This window comes from Cebus imitator, unplaced genomic scaffold (assembly GCF_001604975.1).
Source record: "Cebus imitator isolate Cc_AM_T3 unplaced genomic scaffold, Cebus_imitator-1.0 Scaffold194, whole genome shotgun sequence".
NCBI lineage: Eukaryota > Metazoa > Chordata > Mammalia > Primates > Cebidae > Cebus > Cebus imitator.
The window spans coordinates 1,290,566-1,297,413 of NW_016107509.1; positions in this window are offsets into that span (position 1 = coordinate 1,290,566).

Here is a 6,848-nt window from a genome sequence, read left to right on the forward strand (position 1 = left end):
ACTCAGGAGGCTGAGGCAGGAGAATTGCCTGAACCCAGGAGGCGGAGGCTGCGGTGAGCCGAGATCGCGCCATTGCACTCCAGCCTGGGTAACGAGAGCGAAACTCCGTCTCAAAAAAAAAAAAGCTTTTGAAAATGAAATATGGCTTCAGGAACCCCAAGTTTAGCAGCTGCAGGAACCTCCAAAAACCTTGAAAACTAAGAATGTGGTCATTCATAGAGGACTAATTAAGTATTATAATACAAGCATATCATGAAACAAGAGGACCATTAGAAGCGCATTTAAGATCTCACTTTTGTAAAGTAAACAACTCATTAAACCCTGCCCTGTGCTCCTGGAAAACAATGAAGATTAAGAAACCTCCCTAGGCCGGCGTGGTGGTTCACACTTGTAATTCCAGCAGTTTTGGAGGCCAAGGCAGCCGGATCACCTGAGGTCAGGAGTACCAGACCCTTCTGGTCAATGTGGTGAAATCCCATCTCTACTAAAACTACAAAAATTAGCTGCTCGTGGTGGTATGCACCTGTAATGCCAGCTACTCAGGAGGCTGAGGAAGGAGAGCCGCTTGAACCCAGAAGGCGGAGGTTGCAGTGAACTGAGATCAGGCCACTGCACTCCAGCCTAGGCAACAGAGTAAGACTGTCTCCAAAAAAGAAAAGAAACCTCTCATCCTTTTTTTTTTTTCCAAAGATTTTGATTACATTTCTCTTCCTCTCCATACCTCTGAACTTTCACCCACCCTGAGCCTGAGCCCCAGGTAACCCCTCCTTAATAGCCCCTCCTGAAAAGCTGGCCTCAGGGTGAAACATTCTCTGATCTTATCCAATGGAGCCACCTTTTCATTCCACTTCCCACAGGTAGGGAATAGACCCCCTCCACCTACTTCAGGAACCCTTCCCACAATCCTCACCCATCTCCATTTGCAATAATCACTTCAAATAAAGTATCTCCTTAACTAAATCAGATTTGGTTTTTTTGTGTTTGTTTGTGTGTTTTTGAGACCAAGTCTCTCTCTGTTGCCCAGGCTGGAGTGCAGTGGCGCCATCTCAGCTCACTGCAACCTCCGCCTCCCAGGTTCAAGCAATTCTCCTACCTCAGCCTCCTGAGTAGCTGGGATTACAAGCACTTGAGATGAGTCGAGATTGGCCATTGCACTCCAGCCTGGGCAACAAGGGCAAAACTCCGTCTCAAAAGAGAAAAAAAAAATGTCTTAGTCTCAACATGCCACCCCCAGGAGACAATGGGGCCAGGAAATGTAATTAACCACTGACATGGATTTAAAGTTATAGACAAAATTATATGTATTTCTTAAACACAAAATCCTCCTCAAAAAGTGGCAATAGTAGTATTGCTCTAGCATTGCTCCAAAATGAGCTCTTCCCTGCTGAGGAGTATTGATCAGTCTACCTTATTTTGGCATCAGGATTAAAATTCATTGAGTGGAACTGTGGGCACCGATCCACAAGTTTATGTTGATGGAAGTTTACTGGAAAAATAATTTAGGTGTTGGGGATTTTGCACCTAGTAACTTTACTTCTTGCAAGTACAAAATAACAGCTACTACTTATTGAGCACCTACTGTGTGCCAGATAATTTATATTTTCTATTTCTATAATTTATATTATCAAATCACCCCAAATCATAGTGGCTTCAAACCATTTTATTATCTCTTGAGGTTTCTGTGGGTCAGGAATTTAGGAAGGCGTGGGCTAGGTGGTTCTGGCTGGAGATCTCTCTTGTGGCTGCAGTCAGAAGGCAGCTGAAGTGAGAAGGCAAAGGGTGGAGCATCGAGGGCCTGATCAGCATCTCTCTCTCTTTCCATTTAGTTTCAGGGGTTTTCCATGTGGTCTCTCTTTGTGGGCTAATTGACTAATTTGGGCTTCCTCATAGCCAGGTGACTTCAGGATAATTGGTCTGCTTACGTGCAGCTGGTTCTTACCCCAAGCAAGTGCCTGAGAGAAAAAAAACAGAGTTTATTGTCACGATCCTCTAACCAAAGACCACTGTGAATGTATATGAAGTTCAACAAGTTGAACTAATACTCCTTGCTGAGAGAGAGAATTCACGTGACGTGGAATCATAGATTCTCAGTAACAGGGAGTTAGAAAGAACTATATACATATGATATTAGCTTGGTTGAGTGATTTGAAGAAGGGTCTAAGGAAGCAGGAGTTCACTCTAGATTGGAGGTTGTTTGGATGCAATTCTTATTGGTATCTCAATACATCTATATGGAGGGCAGACTAGAGTGAAGAAAAAAACTGTAATTGGTAAAGAACTAGCAGTCAGTCATTTTGTCAAAAAGCCCAGAGTTGGTATTTTACCAATGATGGGAGGCACAATGATGTTGTTTTTGAGCTTAGAAAAGTTTATGAGCTAGCCTTGCTTTATTTTTGTTTTATCATGGTCTCAGGGTAATCTTGCCTGGGAATGATTTCTATTAGATTATGTCCTATAAAAGAATAACATGAATGTTGGGCGCGGTGGCTCATGCCTGTAATCCCAACACTTTGGGAGGCCAAGGCAGGCAGATCACCTGAGGTCAGGAGTTCGTGACCAGCCTGGCCAACATGGTGAAACCCCATCTCTACTAAAATTCAAAAAGCTGGGTGTGGTAGCTACTGGGGAGGCTGAGGCAGGAGAATTGCTTGAACCCAGTGGGCAGAGGTTGCAGTGAGCCAAGATCACACCACTGCACTCCTGCCTGGGCAACAGAGCAAGACTCCGTCTCAAAAAATAAAAAAAAAAAGAATAATATGGCTCAGCTGTAAGTGCCAGGCCAGTTTCAATAAGCAAACACTGTTTATTTTTCTGTCCGTCTCAGTATCTCCTGTTGTGACCTAGCCACAAAAGTCATCTAGTCTCATCACAACCATAGTCCCAAACCCACCCAGACTCAAAGGAAGGAAATGTAGACCCCACCTTTCAAAGGAACACGGCATCACCATCACATGGAAAAAAAGCATATGGGATAGAGGATATTGTTGCAGCCATCTATGGTCTGCCACAAATGCTTTGCAAATTGCTCTCAGGCACAATTAATACTATTTTTCAGGTGAGTAAACTAAAGCTCAGAAAAAATTAAGAAAATTTCCCAAGATCTTCAGAATAATGATGAACTGATACTGACACTAAAATCACCAAGCTGTCTTTCCAATTTAATTGACAAGCATGTATGAGCCTCTTTCCCAATATCTTTTTCTCATTGCTTGTAAAAATAATTATAAATAGATATCCTTTTTAGATCTCACCAAACACAGCATATTGAATAAGAAAAGCTATGATAGTCATATCCATGTTAAGATTACCATCCATTAAAAAAATCAGACTAGTTCTAAATGATGGTGTGGATGTTTGTCCCCTCCAAATCTCATGTTGAAATGTGATTCACAGCTGGGCACGGTGGCTCACGCCTGTAATGTCAGCACTTTAGGAGGCCAAGGTGGATGGATCACCTTAGGTCAGGAGTTTGAGACCAGTCTGGCCAACATAGTGAAACCCCATCTCTGCTAAAAATGCAAAAATTAGTCGGGAATAGTGGTGTGTGCCTGTAATCCCAGTTACTTGGGAGGCTGAAGCAGGAGAATCACTTGAACTCAAGAGGTGGAGGTTGCAAAGTGAGCCGAGATCACACCACTGCACGCCAATCCGGGCAACAAGAGAGAAACTCCATCTAAAAAAAAAAAAACAAAAAACTTCCCAGGCCAGGCACAGTGGCTCACACCTGTAGTCCCAGCACTTTGGGAGGCCGAGGCAGGTGGATCAGGAGGTCAGGAGTTTGAGAACAGCCTGGCCAACATAGTGAAGCCCCTTCTCTACTAAAAATACAAAATATTAGTAAGGTGTGGTGGTGCACACCTGTAGTCCCAGTTACTCAGAAGGCTGAGGCAGGAGAATCACTTGTACCAGGGAGTCGGAGGTTGCAGTGAGCCAAGATCATGCCACGGCACCCCAGCCTGGTGACAAAGTGATACTTCGTCTCAAAAATATGTACATATATATATAAAACATAAAAATTAGCTGAGCATGGTAACTTGTACCTGTGGCCCCAGCTACCTAGGAGGCTGAGGTAGGATTCCTTTAGCCTAGGAGGTGCAGGCTGCAGTGAGCCATGATCGTGCCACTCCACTCAAACATGGGTAACAGAATGAGACCCTGTCTCAGAAAATATGTATATATTAGACTCCTTTAGAACCAATGTTTAAGGAAGTTAAAGTACAGTCATTTCTATAAACATTCAATGGGAACTTTCCAAATATAATCTATAATTAAATTTTATTTTAAAACACTTACTTAAAAAGCTTTATTTTAAAAATTCTGTTTGTAGCATCCTATCAAACACATTTATTTCTACTATACTTGGGGCTCACAACGGCAATAGCTCTCTTCTGCCAGCTAAGCCTCTTTATTTTCCCTTTCACAAGTATTCTAAGAATACTGGTCAGTGTCAATGTGTCTTCGATTTAAATGGCCTAAAGTACACAAAGTACCAAACAAATGAAAATGTCAGAAGTATCTGTCATTAAGCAGAGTGAATCAATAATACTATCTGCTTAGACGGCAACTTTGTTTAGAGAATTCGAGTTATTACCATTATCTTATTATAGGACACGTTGCAAATCAATCAACTGTATGTTGTTTGAATGCAAATTATGTGCAGACCACATTTCTAGATGGGATCTCTGATATTCAATATGTGAAAGATACTTTTACCCTCCATCCACCTTTCCTTCCTTCTTTCCCCCCAAACACATTCTAGAACATGTACTATGTTCAAGGCTCCATGCTAGATTAGGGAGGAAAGTACTTTGCACAACCCTAACTGCCTTTTTTTTTTTTTTTTTTTTAAACTCCCCAGGCTCAAGTGATTCACCCACCTCAGCCTCCTTAGTTGCTTGGACCACAGGTGCACACCACCATGCTCAGCTAATTTCTTGTATTATTTTGTAGAGATGGGGTTTCTCCATGTTGCCCAGGCTGGTCTTGAACTCCTGGGCTTAAGGCCTCCCACCTTGGCCTCTGAAAGTTCTGGGATTAAAAGAGTTTGAGTCTGGGAGGCAGAAGTTACAGTAATCTGAGATTACACCACTGTACTCAACCTAGGTGACACCGTGAGACTCTATTCCCACAAACCCCCAAAAAAGCATTAACCATCGTGCCCAGTTTAACCTTATTATTTATTTAAGGAGAAAAGACTCCTGAACTTTTTCCTGATTATTCCTTGGTCCCGGCCAAGTCCCACTTCACCCGTTCTTTTCTGCCCACAGTCCTGAAAGATTTCTCTTCCCTTCACCCCTTTTCCAGGTACCATTGCCTGAATCCATTTTCCTGAGGTCATCTAACTTCTGAAATAAGCACTGAAGGGAAAATGAAAAGGAAACAAACATAGGTTGTACAAAAAATACAAACAAAAATGAGGAGAAGAAAAAAAATCATCTTGAGATATTTTAAACTGTGTCATTAACCATAGCAGTCCCTTATTGTCTAATGCAGTGGTTTAAAATACCAACCATAGGCTAATGACTTCCTGACTTTTAACTCCAGTGCAGGCTTCCCTTGAGCTTCAGATTTGTATACATAATTGCTGACTTGCCATTTCCACTAGGAAGTCTTAAAGGCATCTCAAACATGGCCCAAACAACATTCTTGCTGTTCCTCCATGTCTTACTTTCCTCACTTACACCCCCTGCAATATACAGCACTTCAGTCTATCAGTTCTCAAACTAAGAAACCAAGGACCAGCCAAGAAAGGTGGCTCATGCCTGTAATCCCAGCACTTTGGGAGGCTAAGCTGGGAACATCACTTGAGGCCAGGAGTTTGAACAAGCCTGGGCAATAAAGTAAGACCTCATTTCTACGGGAAAAAAAAAAAAAGAATCTAGGGATCATACTTGGTTTCTCCTTTCCTCTTATCCTTCTCATTCAGTCGGATAGCCAGTCTTTTCTTTTCTTTTTTCTTTTGTTTTCTGAGACAGTCTCACTCTGCTGCCCAGGCTGGAGTGCAGTGGCATGATCTCAGCTCACTGCAACCTCTGCCTCCTGGGTTCAAGCAATTCTCCTGTCTCAGCCTCCCTAGTAGCTGGGACTACAGTCACAAGCCACGATGCCCAGCTAATTTTCGTATTATTAGTAGAGACAGGGTTTCACCATATTGGTCAGGCTGATCTCAAACTCCTGACCTTGGGTGATCCACCCACCTCAGCCTCCCAAAGTGCTGGGATTGCAGGTATGAGCCACCACACCCAGCCCAGTCTTTTATTTTCATTTTCAAAATAGATCTGAAGTCCATTCCCTTTTCTCTGTCTTTACCACCATAAGCCAAACCACCAAAATCTGTAGCCTATATACTGCAACAGCCTGGCATGTCTTCTTACTTAACTCTATTCTTGCCTCTCTACAGTCCATCACCCAAAATCCCTATGAAATAAAGTCACTCACCCCTGCCTATAAGCCTACAATGCCTGCCTGTTGTATTTAGGACGAATTTAGGCCCGTTGCTCTAGCTTAAATGCCTTGCCTAACTCTTCAACCTACACACTGTGCTCTTTCTCTTTCTCTTTATTTCTGTTGCCGCATTTCCTCTGCCTGGAATAATCTGCCTTTAGAACTAAGCATAGTCTTACGTCCAATGTCACCTCCTAAGAGATGTTCCTGCCTTAATCCACTAGTTCCCAGTCTCTCACTATCAAATTGATAGCTTACATTTTCATTGTAGGAATTGTTGGGGGCTGAATTGCACGCAACCCCTCCTCCCTCCCAAAATTCATATATCGAAGTCACCCAGGACTAAGGGGATGGCCCACCACCCTGGTAGACCCAGAGGATAGAGCATGAAGTCAAAGAGGATT